Here is a 15,902-nt window from a genome sequence, read left to right as displayed (position 1 = left end):
ACAAATAGTAAGGAACCAATATAGACAGTGTAGGTAAACAGGAAGATAATACCACGTAAGTAAAAAGAATCCGGAACACTGAAGTGTAGGAGTCGAAGCTACCAGAAAGGGAATGAACAGCATTCTCTCTCCCAAGGCTCCTCCTTCTATCCCACAACTCACACAGAGGCCAAGGCCCAGGAAAAAAATGAAGGACAACTAAAGGGTCACTGGCTAGGGCCACATGGATGACAGTGCTCTGAGGATGAAACTGGGGTCTGAGTAACTCTTCCAGGAGGCCCTGGAAGGTTCAGGAGGGAGGAAAGACCCAGGACGGGGACAGATGCAGGCCCACAGGCTGGGGGCAGAGCTGCTGCAGGCTGCCCATCCCTGCCTACCTGTCCACCTCTGTTCCACTGCAGGACCAGGTGGAGGCCACTTGCACTGCACCGGTTATTCCTGGACAAGCAGAGGAAAGGCCGAGATCCCAGAAATGCATTAATCCCATGAAAGACTGGGTAGCTTGCCTGGATAAGGGGGTCTGCTCTGGTAGATGTCCTTAAAATTAGACAATTACCTGGAAAGATCGGATTAGGTAAGTTCAAGCCTCCAGCACAAAAACAGGAATCAGAATCCAAAGTCTTCTAGGCTTTGTTTTTCAGCATCTGCAGTGATCCCTTTTTAACTAGTCTTTTCACAGCAGAGTCAGGACTTAGTTATCTTCCTTCTATTTTTGAGCTTTAGAAACTCACTTCCACACCATAATAAAAATCTACTTCAAAGGTTAAGAAAAAAATACCATCTATGGTTGCAGGACACAATGTACCCAAATAAAACTATATGCAACTCTCATGCATCCTCCTCAAACAGGATTTTTAAAAAGAGCTTTTGCAACCATTTGCACCCTTTGCACTTGTTTTAAAGAAAGAACCAGTCTGCAGGAAGAAGTTATTGACTCAGGAAGTGCACTGCACCTTAGCTTTTGGCAGGTCAAAAGTCCCCAGGAGGATATTCTTGAGGAGGCAGCACGGACCCCTCTGCCAAGGTGCCCCCCTCATGGCCCGGTGGGGTGGCAGGGAGTCCATCAGCGCCCTCCTTCCCAGGCAGCTGCAGGGCAGCCCTGGTCACCTCCAGCCCTACAGGACCACAGACAAACGATGGCAGAAGGACTTCCCAGTGCACTGCGCGGGGACATTTAAAGAGGTGGTGCCTGCAGGCAGTGCTTCCTGTTTGTGTCTCAGCTCCAACTTCCATCCCCTTCCTAAGGAAGCTGCAGTCTATCAGCCTGGGAGAGGCTGTGGCTCAGGACAGCTGGCACCGCCGAAGGACAGTTCTCACCAAGGCCGTCCCCTCTCTTCTCCACTGAATAGATAGGGAGCTTTACTGAAAGGCTTTAAAGGCCAAACACAGACACTGGGCCTGTCACGATTGGATGGCGAGTTCAAGGCCAACCTGAGGCCCTGTTTCAAAAGACAGCAAAACTACTACACCACCAGGCACAGGACTGCGTGCTCCGTGGGTTACCCTGCTCAGACATCTTCTTAAGGTGGTTAATGGGCACAGAGACACTTTATGGAATGAATATTAAGTACAATATTTATATGAATTAACTTGATGAAAAACATTTTAGCTTAGTTTAGAGCATCCGTAACCCTCCTTCAGGCCCCCATCCGTGAGACGTGGAAGCTGACCCGTGGCCCTGGACATCCTCCTTGGCAGGAGTGGACTCACTGATTTTTTTAAAGCACATTACAAGGACAAGAAGTCTCAAGATAGCTCCTCTGTGGACCTTGCGGCCAACACCAGTGTTTAATATAAAATAACTGTGTCCTGCGAGAGAGGAGGAGCTCAGAGGTCCCAAACAGCCGAGTTAGTTCGGGGCTCTCACGTTACTGCCTGAATCTAGCTCAGGCCGCTAGGGGCTACTAATCAATTCCTCAGTGGGGTCGCTTAATCCACTACGTGAGGGAGGAAGAAAGTGACTTTAGGGGATATTTATCCATCTTATAAGATGAAGTTCTCCAATCTCAAAAGACTGTGTGAACATAATTCCATCCTACTTGTGAGTCTCTGTCTCAAGAAACAGAAACCTCTACCCTGCTCTTTTCTTCCTCTTCCCTCCTTTGGCCCTCACTTTTAAGATCGCACAAGGACTGACCTTCTACAGACTTCTTTGCAAGCATTGATAACGGACATGATTTGGAGTGGCTGGCTCTGAACGGAGTCCTTTTAGTTCTAAACCACCGAAGTGTTTCTTGTGCCTGGCACCTGAACATTCTCTTGATCCCGGCCAGTGAAAAGGAACCTCCGAGGAGCACCTCAGCGGCCCTAGAGGCGCAGAACCGACAGGAGCACAGGTGTAGCTCAGCAGAAGACCCTTGGCCTATATCCCTGTGGCCCACAATTTGATCCCAGCACTGCAAAAGCACAAAAAGAACAACAACAAAAAACCAGTACCGACGGCCTTTCACAACGGTCCTTTCTCTTCGTGCTTTTCCGAATTCCAGGTGTGAGAGTTCGTGCAGGGACACAACGCCCCTTCATTTCATTTTCATCCTGTGTCTTGTTTCCTCTTTCCCTCCCGGCATCTCTAGATCCCCTTCCCTCTTAGAAAGCTCTGTCTCCCTGCTTCCCGCTATCTTTTTTAGAGCAGTAAACTTTACTGGGGGTAGGAATTGCTCCTGAGAGACAGGAGGGATCCCGCATGGGTGGCCCCTACTATCTATCTATAATTTTACTGTTATTTGTACTTTGGGTTTCTCATGTAAGAGAAGCCATGTGATCCTGAAGCGTGTGTGTCTGATTCATTTCACTTAACGTCACACTCTCAAGGTGCATCCATTTTCCTACCGATGACTTCAGTTTATCCTTCTTCACGGCAGGGCGGTGCTCCGCTGTTTATAAGTTCACCCGTCCATCCGTTGGTGGACACAGGCCGCTCCCGATATTTAGGGGCCGTGAACTGCGCTGTTACAAACAAAGGGATGGAAGAAGGAACCGCGATGGGCCACGCAGGCACGATTCCCCACAAGCAGTGGAAACACTGTGCCCTGCAAACATGGACTAGTAAGTAAGTCTCAGAGCCTGGAACAGGATGCTCCCCACCCCTCCTCCTCCCTCTCCCACTCAGCTGCCCCAGTGCTGGAGGCATCTTTTAATTGAATAATTAAAGCTTCTAAAGAATCTCCCGGAAGCAGAGTTTTAGCAGCTTCCTGCAGCAGGCAGGCTTTTCCCCCTTACGCTTAGCCGCGGGCCTGACAAGCGCCCTTCTACCCAGCTCCTGGCTTCCAGGAGTGTGATCAGAAGCGGCTGCCGCTCCCAGCACGGGGCCATCTGACGCCGGGTGCAGCACACTGACGGACCGTGGAAATCACCACCCCACGGGCTGGCCTTTTCTCATCCAACCGAAGAAGTCTGGGGAGCACGAGAAGCTCCGCCCGTCCCTGCCAGCGGCTTCCTGTTCACTTGCTTTATCACCTGCTTATCGACAGACTTCATGGGAAGAGGACTCTTCGTCTGCATCCAGTATTTGGTTAGCAAATGAGAAGGAAACTCCGAGTTCCCTGTCACAGGGCCTCGTGCTATTTCGGTCCTTATTTGAAGCCGTGTATCTAATTTCAGTAAAATTTATCTAACAGTGGCTAGTTGTCTAGCACTGCTGACATTTGCTAATAAACGTTTGTTACAGAAAACATAAAAATCAGTTTTGTAAGAGATGGTAATTTATAGGCACAATTTAAAAGAATAAATATCATAAAACATATTATCCCCAGATCTGAGCTGCGAGGTATGGAGTTCATAACAGAATAAAAATTACCTTTTCCTTGCTGCCATTTGTTGTTTTACGGAAGGACAGAGATATACGGTCAGCTGATTCCAACAACTGCAATTTGTGAGGACAAACATAAGATGAAGTTAATGTGGGAAACAATTTTTTGGATAAGGAAGTGTTTTGTTGTTTGCTGGTTATTTTGTTGTGTATTCTTTTATTTGTGGTACTAAGATTTGAACCCAGGACTTTTGCACTGAGCCACATTCCCAGTTCTTTTGAAAATACTTTTATTTTAGAGACCAGGTCTCACTAAGTTGCCTAAGGTTAAACTTGAACGTGTGATCCGCCTGCCTCAGCCTCCCAGAGTGCTGGGATTACAGGTGTGTGCCACTGTGCCCGGCTGATAAAGAAGTGTTTTAATTGTAAGTTAACCCCAAGACTTTAGGGCTATTTCTTTTCCAAGTGAGTAAGAAGAGAAAAATATGTCTGACCCCTTCCTCCTCTGGACTTTCTGTGAACAAGGCCCTGTGTAAGTGTGGGGTTCCTACTCCCAGTATCTTCAAACACTGGTAAGATAAGCACTGAAAATATGTGACGAAGGGAAAGATGCAGGGCATGAAATGAGAAGGGCACAGATTCAAATCCTGGCTTTGCCCCTTCCAGGCTGTGAGATGAGGAGCAAACTCTTCAGCTCCAGAGCAGTGTCCACCCCCGCAAGTCAGGGATAGACCGACCCCGGTGGGAACGCCAGACGCTTAGCAGGGTGCCTGGCTTTCAGAGATCCCAGTGGGCACTGCCAGAAGCAGAAGACTAAGGAGACGCTTCGAGCGCCATGGACATTCGGACGGGAAAGAAACCCGCCCCACACGTCACACAAGGGCCTTGTAGCTTTCAGCGAGGAAACTGCTGTCTCGGAATACTTTGAGGGGGCGGGCTGCCCTGACCTCCTTTTCTGATGCGTGAAAGACTTGGAAAAAGGCTGAGGAAAGAGCAGGTGCCACAAAGCCACCATGTCTCCCAGCTGTCACACCCTTCCTTCCCGGGGTTCTGGGTCGAATCTCAAGCTGATCTCCCATACAGTGAGTGACCCTGGCATTTCTTCTCTTTGTCCCTCTCAATTGCTTCTTTCTAGGTACTGAAGAAGGTCTCGGTGTCCACGTTCATGTCTAGGAGAAAATGCTCGGGAGTCTTCACAGAAATACAGCTGCTTTTGGCCAGGACGGGTGCCTGGGACTGGATTTGCCTTCCCACTGGAAACTGTACTCCCCACCCAAGTGCTTCCAGACAGGCAGCAACAGGCAGCCCGAGGCATGACCCCCGAGAGAGGGCACAGCGGAGTCAGCGCAGCTGGTCACCGGCACACTGCAGACGAGCAGGGCTATGGGGCTCTAGAGCCACAGGGTCAGATTTCAGGGAGACTCGGACAGATGGGGTTTGCTAAGAAGAGCAACGAGCAGGAAGGAGCCTTGTGGACAAAGACTGCAAGAAGCATACACTGGGTTCTGTTGGCTTTGTTGCTGTGTGCCAGGTCAACTTCACGGAGCTGGGCCAGAAACACCAGAGGATCTGGAAGCTGAACAATTCTCCAGACTCCCAAGGGGCCTGGAGAGTGGAGACCAGAGCAGGGCAGCAGCAAGCCCTGTGGAGAACGGGGGCTGTGGGCTGGGGCTCAAGAAGCTAAATCACCCCTGAAGGATACGCCAAGCCTGTCCCCCAACGCTGAGAAGGAAAACCAACAAAACGCTGCCCTGGCCTTGCACTCAAAACCACCAACAATAAAATGAAAGGCTGGGTGGTGCTGAAAACTCACTACCTGGGCAAAGAAGCAAGAAATGAGACACAGGCTTAGCAATGACGGAGTTGAGAATGAACACACAAGGACATCGAAGCGTGGGCATATATATGCTCGGTTACTTAAGGGTTTTAGAAGAAAGATACAAAGCAATACACGGGAAATGAAAGGCAAGAAATAAGAAAAATATCTGCAGTGACAATTGGACAAGATGGGACTGCCACTTTGTCAATCAACTATAAAACTAAAGATCAATAGATTTGCAGACAAGCAACAGAGAATGCCCAAACTGAAACTCACAGAGGAAAGCAGATTGATGCGAGGGAACAGCGCCCAGGGCTTGGGGGATGGCATCATGCAAGCCGACACCTATTACCAGGGTCCTGGGACGGGGCTGGGGTGGAACAGATTACAGCAAATAGTGGCTGAAATTTTTTCAAATCTGTTGAAACGAGTAAGTCAGATTCAAGAAACCCAGAGAACTCAACAAACAAACAAACATACAACATAGCGCTGAGAAAACCACAACCTAGCATATCATGAACTTGCCCCAAAGAAACCAGATGACAGAGAAAATACTCTAAGCAGCAGAGAACGCAGATCCACCATGTGGGGAAGAACCCTGAAAGAAGAGTTAAGACCTCATCAGAGCCACAGAAACGAGCAGTGGCCAGAGTATGCAGGTAGAGAAGAAGGAAAACACCCAGCCTGAAAGGGCGCTTCCAGAGCCATGATCCTTCCAAGCAAAGGCTCGATAAACGAAGCGAACGCCTTATGAGGTTTGTGACATCACAAAGTATATGACAGCAACAGGAAAAAGAACAGGAAGCAGAGAACGACTTCACCGGCCATAAGGCTCTTCCATGAAATGACAGACCGCTATGTGAAGGTAAAATATGATAAGAAAAAGCAGCATATTGTAAACTTCGAAGTGATCGCTAAAAATAATGAAGAGAGAACGAGAGTGGAGATACACTGTGATGCTTAGACAAAACACTGTGCCTCTGTCAGTCCAAAGGGAGGCTAGAAAAGAGGGAGAGAGGTGGGGAGAGACAGCAAACCCAGGCAGGACAGCAGACTGAGGTGAGGCAAACATGAGGGAATGCTCTACCACTGAGCTCCACTGCCGGCTCCCAGCCTTTCACCTTTGAAAAGTCCTCTGCCCAAAGGATTAAAAAATATAAAACCCAAGAGGCACTTCAGGATACCAGAGAAAAGAAGGGGAAATGAAGGTGAATTTGCGTTACTAAGTTATCGGGAACCAGTACCTCAATGGCAGGGGAGTTTTAAGCAGTTTAAATACAAGCACCATGATCGTCAGCCATCTTTCCTTTGGAGTCAAAGTACTGCTTCTTAGACAACAAAGCAGTCCCCACAGGGCTACTGGGAACAGAACAGGAGAAATGATGGTCAGAGTTGGGGCTGGCAAGTGCTTCTGTGCACAGCGAGCGGCCAGGCACCCGGACCACGCAGCTCAGGCCAGCGAGGCCGGCACACGGAGGGCGCTGCTGCAGGCTGGGTCTGGCCCTGCTGCTGTGTGTCCACCATCAGCCCCAGACACCGTGACCAAGTCCTCAGTCATCCCCCACAGAAAGCAAACCTGCAGCCCATTCATGCAGCCGTTGCTGTTAAACCAGCCACGTGTCCTGGAAGAACAAACACCGAAGCTGAGTGCAACCCACCTGCAAGGCCCGCACGTCGGGCAGCTTGCCTGGTGGGTTAGGCCTTCACTTTGGATGATCAGCGATCGCTAATAGAGAAAACCGTACCTCAGTGGCATGTGTCTGGACGCCAAAGCTTGGTCCACACTTTCGTGGGGAGACGTGTACCACTGAGATACCACACCAGGGCTGAAATACGACGGTAATAACCCAGTTTAGTCCCTAACTAACCTCGTCCTCCTTGTCACTCTGAGGTTATCCAATTACACCATCACAGGGGCCCAGAAAGGCCAAGCCCAGACTGCGCAGCGAGCCTTAGGTGCTCCTGAGCCAGAGAGCAATGGGTACTGTTGTTACCTCCCCTTGCAGGTCTTCACTCTGGGGATGATATTTCGTATCTTTATGGGAATTTTTGTTTCTTTATCTACACCAGTGTAAGCTGAGTGGGCCAAGGATGACACAAGGAAAACCTGACCTGTGGTGTCTCTCCTGTGACCTGCGGGTCCAGAAGGGAGATACCGGATATTTATTAAACTTCCTGGTGGGCCAGGTGCCACGTGGTGCTGTTGCCACTTCTTCTTGTTGAATTTTAACAAGAATGGTAAGGTGTTATCTGCTGTATTTTCAAGGAGCAGGAAGGCAGGCTAAAAGAGGATGTGAGCCAGGTGTGGAGGAGAATGCCTGTAGTCACAGGTCTCTCTGGGAGGCTGAGGCAGGAGGATTGCAAGTTCCAACCCAGCCTTGGCAGTTCAGCACCTTAGTGAGACCCTGCCTCAAAATAAAAATTAAAAAGGCTGGGCAGGCAGCTTGGTAATGAAGATCCAGGAAAACACAGGAGAGGTCAGAATCTCCCTGGACCCAGCAGACTCCATGGCTTCCTTGTCCTAGGTCTTGGCCGTCATTCCACAGCCGGGTCCTACTCAGGGCAGCAGACCGTTTCCCTCCGCTCATGCTGTGGGCCTCAGATGGCTGAGTGCATCCTGGAGACCTCGGGCAGGCTCTGCCAAGGAGCGCTCCATACTTGCTCTTGATGGTATGATTGTGCAGCAATGGCTGTGACCTCAGCTACTCGGAAGCAGACTCTCAGTGGTGGCTGAACACCAGGGCTGTGCCCGGAAGGGTGCCACTGTGTGGGTGTCCGGAGAGCACCGCACGCTCAGACATCTGCGGCCTCGCTCCGGGGCCACCGTCACGGCGGCCCATGCTGGCCCCATGGTTGGGAGCTACGTGGCTGCTCCCCAGGACAGGGCGGCTAGCGCCAGCCACTGTTGCTGCCTCTCACAATCCCCGCTACCGACTAAGGCTCAAAGACACGTTTACTGATGAGATAGTGTCTAGGCCGAAGGACTGTCCATAAAAGTTCTTAAAAGCATGCACAAGGCTTCACACTGTCTCCCTGCGGTCGCCTCTCTCTCCCCATGGTCTCCGCTCAGGGTTCTCTTGGGGGAGAATCCTTTCCTACCACCCCGGGTCCTCATCCGCCTCACGGTATCCAGCGCGCTTGTCACAGTGCACTGGACTCCAAAGGAAACTCCAGCTCCCCCTAGCACATCTGCTCCAAGAAGGAGCATTGTGGCCTGTTTCATACACTCCTGGATTCTTAGCCAGGAAGAGAGGGCTCTGCACCCCGCAGGTCCACTGCCCAGCAGTGGGTGGACACAAGGCATGAACCTGCTAAAGATCCCGAGCTCAGGTGTGTGAGTCTGTGTACAGAAATTCACGGAGATGCACGTCAGGGGAATAAAAGAACTGCTGTGTGGGTGGTGTTTAATAAAACATAAATGCTCCTCTCTAGAAAGCTCCTGACTTTGTATGCAAATTACACAAGAAGTTCAATTCCTATCTTGCATCTCTGTTAATGAAAAGTAGGAGAAAAATTATCTCTGTTTTATAAGAAGCAAGAAGATATTATTCTTTCTTTGAGAAACTCACACAGTAAATAGACCCTGTTGTTTCTCCGTCCAAAATGCTGATGAACTCTGCAGTTCACCCAAGTTAAATGCCATTTACCTTTTTTTAAATAAGCAAGCATGTGATACTCTTTTTGTCTGCTTTCTTACCCTAAGTTCCTAATAGGAACAACACATAATTCTTGGCTCCTTGACCAAGGACACCAAGATTTAATGTGGCAAAGGGCAGAGACTTTCCACACTCCAGGGACAGTGACAAAGGTTTGCTTTCCTTTCCTAGGTTACTGACTATCCACCTGGGTGTAAAAGACTAGGGTGGTGGTGATACTAATAATCAATGCATTTTGTGGATCTCTCTGAACGTAAAACAGACCCAAGTCCATGTGCTGCAGCTGACGTAGGGACTGAAAAATACCTGGTGCATTCGGTTTTACTTTGACTTTATACACAGAAATCTTGCACAAAAACTGCCTGTAAAAGCTTGTGTCTGGCTTTTATTATTGCATTTTGCTTTTTAAGTAACTCCAGCTTTCATTGTCTTTCCAGACTTTACCAGCCCAAGAAATCTTCCTTGGTTCCTTCACTGATTCTTCAATGCACACCTGTTTCCTAAATCATTTATTTTCACACACATCTCTGATGAGGCTCCAGAGAGCAAGAAATGTGTGTGTGTGTGTGTGTGTGTGTGTGTGTGTGTGTGTTTGTGTGTTCTGGCCCAAGGACTGCGCTTGGCAGCAGCTGCAGTACAAAGTCAATTCAGTTAACTCCACACGAACTGCTGAATCTGGATTCGAAATTAATGCAGTTAAAGCCAAGGAGTCACAGGAAGTCTGAAGTAACAGAGCTTCAAAAGACGAGCAGGTGCATCTGATGTGTGTTTGTGTCCTCTGAAAGTCATTTTGGATGGTCCTTTGCTTAGAAAAGTTGCGTTTCATGTGCCAAGAGAGCTGTCAGAAATCGCAGGCTTCATTCCTAAGCACTGCCTTGCGCTACGGGTTTCTCCCTCCAGCTCTGTCCCTCTCTCACCTCGCTGGGGCTCCAGGCTGTCCCACCTCAGCCTCGCCTTTGCCGCTGAGCCTGGAGTTCCTGTCTGCCTAGCCTGGTCTCCTTCCTGGAGTCTGTCTGCTCCCCTGTCTGCCATAGCTCGAAAATCCTTTGACAGCACAGACTTTCTTATCTTCCTGTTCCAGTAAGCCCTTAACAAATGCCCACCAAAACATGACACCCACATGTCCCACAGCTGGGTGGAGAAGAGGCAGGGACAGACTGCGCCCCGCAGTGGAGACAACTGAGCCAGTGCTTGCAGTAATGCTGGGCAACAGCTACGACAGAGGAGAGCAGCTTGAGGTCAAACACTAACACTGGAGAACATGCCGCTGCCAGGACAGATGAGGTCCGGGAAGGACAGGGCTCCCTTGTGCACTTTCAACTGTTTTCTGACAGCTTATTTGGGGGATCCATCTACCTCTTCCATAGGACAGAGAGGATACCAGGGACAGGGCCCCTGGCAGGTGGCTGTGTAGGCCTGAGATGCCTCAGAGTGCTGAGCTTACCCTGCTGAACGGGACTATCGGTCAGCCGAGCTGCGTAACAAAATGCCTGGGTCCTTAAAGGACAGGGTCTTTTCTCGTGCCAGGCAGTTGGATCTGAGGCTTTGGCAGGTCCCTTTAGGTCTGAGCCTCCCTCCCTGGCTTCTGATCCCTGTGTCCCCCAGGATTAACCCTCTGCTTATGTCCTGACTTCCTCTCCTTTTAAAGCCACCGGCCCTATGGGATCAGAACCCACTTAGCTTCCTCAGCACCTCAAATACAGCCACATACTGGGGTCAACACGGGGCACTATGTGGAGGGCTCCAGGGCTCCTGGAAGGACTCACTTAAGACTCATCTGGGTGAGGGTAGAAGTGAACCCAGACTGCAGCGGGGACAGCAGGAGTGGAGGGAGAAGGGTGGGGTCACAGTGGGGAGCCCGCGGGAGGCAGACAGGAACCTGTGCGGGAACCAGAGCAGGCTGCACAATGTGGGCGCCACCGAACCTGTGGGTGAGCACGGGTGAGAGGGGACAGGAACCAGCACCAGCAGGACAGGCTGGTGGAGGAAAAGCCCAGAGATCTGGAAGGTTGGTACGGGGCTGGCTAGGATAATTCTCTAACTGGTGTAAGTCCTGACTTTTGCTTTCACAGCACGAATCTTTAAAAAAAATATATTTGGAGCCGGGGATTTAGCTCAGGGGTTCCACCTGCCTTGCAAGAACGAGGTCCCAGCTTCTATCCCCAGCACCAAAATAAATAAATAAATAATGTTTATTTGGAAAATGAAAACAATCATATGCACAAATTTCTTGCCACCAAAAGTTTAAAGTTGCCCAATGTTTCTAAAGCAGACAAAAATATTCACCACAGATCTCAGAAACATGAAGTCTGTGTGCACGCACATGCGTGCATGTGTGTGTTACAGTTAGGCTGTAATTCTCGCATGAAGAAGACTCACGTCCTGTTGTAGCACGGGGGATCCTTTGTGTGACCTCTTGCACTGAACGTGTGTGTTCCAAGTTCCTCCCAAACCCCTACAATCCCTATGCTTGATCTTAGCCAGAAGGTGGAGAAGCACTTAAAATTCCTGATTACATCTTCCAGGTCATTCTAGAAAACAGCCAACAAGTCGCCTGGCCTATGCACCAAAGGGGCTCTGCTTCCACCCGAATGAGCTGCTTTTCAGAGAAATGGGCCTCTGGGGACCCACCTTCACCCAAGCCCGTGGGACTCCACCGCGGCAGGAGGCAGCAGCCCGGCTAGGCTAGGGAGGTTGGCTGTGGCTTGGAAGGCCTGCCTGGGCCTGGCTGTGAGGGCCTCGTGTCCGCGGTGGGGTAGGAGTCCACGAGTCTGCACGTCTTCCTGCTTGCACTCTTCCCCCGCGCTGCTGTGATTTCCGAGTTACTCCCCAGACCACTGCAGACCGCAGTTCCTTCACCCTCTGGAGACTGAAGCTCCATAAGCGTCTCTGGCTCATTTAAATCCTTCGGTCAGGTACCCGGCTCACGCTCTGAAGACGCATTTTTCCAAATGAACGCACTGCACTCTACGCAGCGTAACTGCGGACGATCAATAAGATTTAAAAAGCGGAGGAAGACTCTGAAAGGAAGGTGTCACCGCTGCTTCCCATACGGTGCAAAAAGATGTTAAAGGCCACAAGCGCTGCGGCGCGGGCCTTCACTGGCCACTAGCAGGATGCCCTGAAGGAGAGGCCGGATTTCTGTATGCACTTCTCAGCTTTTTCTTTGTTTGAAGAGACCAATGTATTCCAAATTTGCCTACTAAATTTTTAATGAAACTCTGAGAACTGAGTCACTCTCTATCTAAAAGGATTTGAGACGAAGAACTAGATCTCCATCTGCTGCTAGATCTACATTCGCCTCCTTTCAAATTATTTGTAAGACATCATTGGTGAAAGACTATGTCAGCAAAACTTAAAAGGGAAGTATTAAGTGCAAGTTGATTTTTAAGCAATTATTTTATTGGAACACATTCTCCTGTGGTACGTGTGAAATGAGTATGATTCTTAAACCTCATTAATAAATAATCATAAGTAAATAATTAATAATCAAGCAACCAGTTCTATATTATTTTAAGAATTGCTTCAGTTTCTTTTCTTTCTGGTTCCAAGGATTGAACTCAGGACCTTGTGCTTACAAGGCAGGCGGCGGCCCCACTGAGCTCATCCCCTGCTCAATTTCTATATATTTTAGAACAAATAGAAAGCAATACTGCAGTTTAGAATCTGTGAGTGACCACTTCCTATTTTGCCTCTGATCTTCTCCAATTGAAAACCACAGCTCTTATTTGTCTGAGGTAAATGGACAGGTAAAGCAAGAAATAAACATCACAAATACCGCAAAACTTTATTTTCCGGTCGGTCTACGACATCTATCTTCCCTGAAACTGTCTTTCACTAGACACCTATCCTGGAGGAAAACTGGATAATTTGTGTTTCCCCTCCTGCTTCCGGTGCAAAGCTAACAGACCAGGGGAGAATCAGTGTCCCGGGGCATAGAGTGAAGAACTGTCCTGGAGATGCCTTGTGGATCTGAAGCCCTTCAGTTCTCGGCTGATGTGACAATGTTTGCCACAGGAATTGTACTTGCAGCCTTCTGAAGAGTATCTCTGGACAACCTGCAATTCCAGGCTGTGAGAAATGTAAAAGAAGTTTCCCTCAAGTGTCGCATCCCTTGTCCAACCCCCTCTCCAATAGATTTCGACTGGGAGTCAGCAGCAAAAGTCTCCCCAGGTCAGCAGAGAGAAGCCTGCTCTGTGCAGGAGTGGGGAGGCCTTGTCCCTGAGAAGCCCCTGAAGCCTTCCATGTGGACAGGAACCCAAGGAGGACTGAGAGCCGGACCCGTCTTTATTTCCTGTGAGCCATGGGTGCTGCTCTGTTCAACTCAACTCTAGAGAAATCCCGAGGCCTATTTTTACAGGACTGACCAAAGTTGCTGAGAATACTGGACATTCCATCTGTTACAGTGTCTCCATTGTCCTGGTTCCCATAAACTTTGGAAAGACAGAGAGGAAGAGACAGGGAAAAAGAGAGAATGTACAGTTTTGGAAAATTCTATACCTTATAACCTTGTTGCTGCTTAATTCTTAATACGACAGGTAAAAAGAACACTGAGCACCACTTCGGTGTTTGTGTTGCTAAATCTGTGAGAATTTTGTTTCTGGAAAGTAGTAACATAATGATCATTATAAAATCTAAGCATAAAGGGAAAAAAATGAGAACCAAGACCTATCATGTAAAGGTACAAGATCCCAATGACGAATCCAACTATTCTGTATACCTAAACTGTACCAATAAACTCAATGAGAAAACAAATCTAAGCATGACATTACTCCTTGATGTGCTCCTTTGTTCCGGATTTAAACACCTTCTCACTACGTAAAGCTGGCCAAGTTTCCATTCTCATGCATCTCCCCTGTGGACCCATTTTATAGAGATTGTATTGCTCCAGGTTTATTTCCTTCCCTTCCCATCTTTCCACTCTGCCCTGGCCCCCACTCTCCCCTATACATCTCTATAAAATATGTAACATCTTTCTCCTGTTTCTCGACTTTGCCAGCTTACAAATCTAATCTGTTTCCATATTTCCCAAAAAAACTGCTGTTTCCCACTTGTGACCACTATGAAACAGGGCGTGTTCTCTGCAAAAGGTTGGAAAGGGCCTTCTCTAAAAGGTGTTTCTGAGGGTTACCATCATCACTTAGATCCTCAGTGCCTTAAAGCAGCGGAGGAGAGGAAAGGAGGATAAGAAAGGAAGAACCAAAGGATCAAGGAAGGAAGAGGAAGAAGAAGAGGGTGAGGGAGAGAGGTGCTTCCTGAGAGTACAATAAGGACAATCCACTCTCAGCATAAATCCTGTCCCCAAGTCTTCATGCTGCTGTTTGTAATGCTCACAATAAATCCGTGAGATGAACACATCATCCCCTGGGTGGAGACTGCGTCCCAGAGAGAAGCCGGGACCAAGGCCGGCCAGTCCAGCTCCAGAAATCCTGCCCTCTGCTATTGCCAACCAAGTCAATTGCTTCCATGTTAGCAAGCCTACATGTGAAATCAACAGTGACTCACGACCAAAATGCTCAGATTCATTTGTGATTCTACACAGGCAGGGTAGCAGTTGAGACAAACACTGATTTGATTGATATTTTCGCTGTTAATCGATGGGCACATGGCTCAAATGCTGCTCAGGAATGATATTCCTTTTAGGAAACCAGGTTGCATCTCATGGTGTGTGGATGTAGGTAGAGATGAACCCTTGTCTGGCTGGCGGGGATAAGTTTATACCTGGCGGCCAGGGTAATGAGACCTCCTTTTCCTCTCAGAAGTACCCCATTTTGAACAACTAAATGTACAGTTGTCACACTTATGCATAGCCAGTGTCACTGTGTAAGTCCATCTGGATAGTTGAGACCCAGTCTCTTCCATGTACTGCTGTGCATGTCACTATGGCAACAGCAGATGCCTCGGTGGGGCGAGCAGCAGCCATGGTTTACCCCTGTCCAGCATGCTCAGCTGTCTTCACAGACACTGTTCCTTGCCCTGGGGTCCCAGCCTCACTTTTTCAACTTAGCAAGACTGTTTTACTTCATTTTCTATAAAATTTATCTATAAAATTCATTGGGGCTACTAATCAAATAAAAGATGAAAAAAACACATGCTCTTTCCCTCTTTCCAAAAATTAAATTAGTAATAAAAAAAATCTCCAGGGCCGGGGATTTAGCTCAGCGGTTTGGTGGCCTGCCTTGCAAGTGCAAAGACCCTAGTTCAATCCCCGGTACCAAAAACCAAACAAACAAACAAAAATCTCCGGCGTACTTAACTCCATAAATAGTAGTGGGTTGTCATAAAAGGAAGGAGCCTGTGGACTTTTCATCTCAAACATTTTACAGGATGTGGCAAATCACCACATGAAATTTAAATGGTCATTATCCACATAAAAGCTGACAAGTGCTTCAGCTGGTTTTAGTAATCCTGATTCTTGTATTTTTCTGTTTCATTCTTTTGCTTCATTACCTAAAATCTGCTGCCCTTCCATGATGGGCTCCATGGTGCCCCTCCCTGTTTCTCTTTCCTCTGCCTCCTCCAGTCTTCCAACACATCACTGTCCCAAGGTCTTTCTCTAAACCTCTGCCTCCTCTTCCTTTAGTATTTCGAGTCTATAATCATTCCTAGTGACATTCACATCTTGAAGGATTGCCTGGTTTGAAAATGAGCCACTGCTAAATCCACTCTCTCCCACGTG

General features: G+C 48.6%; 1 long non-coding RNA gene across 1 annotated transcript; it reads right to left on the bottom strand.

Annotated features, from left to right (window-relative positions):
* Positions 1 to 2,167: 2,167 nt before the first annotated feature.
* LOC104872405 lies at positions 2,168 to 4,020 on the bottom strand. Its single transcript, XR_783150.3, has 3 exons — positions 3,797 to 4,020; positions 2,830 to 2,946; positions 2,168 to 2,307 (listed from the first exon to the last, which is right to left on the bottom strand). It is a non-coding gene; the product is annotated as an uncharacterized LOC104872405 (long non-coding RNA).
* Between the last annotated feature and the right edge of the window lie 11,882 nt (positions 4,021 to 15,902).

The sequence above is a fragment of the Fukomys damarensis genome, unplaced genomic scaffold, assembly GCF_012274545.1.
Source record: "Fukomys damarensis isolate Sample0158 unplaced genomic scaffold, DMR_v1.0_HiC HiC_scaffold_30, whole genome shotgun sequence".
NCBI lineage: Eukaryota > Metazoa > Chordata > Mammalia > Rodentia > Bathyergidae > Fukomys > Fukomys damarensis.
The sequence above is the reverse complement of the archived record's forward strand: the minus strand, read 5'-3'. Positions and strand labels throughout refer to the sequence as shown.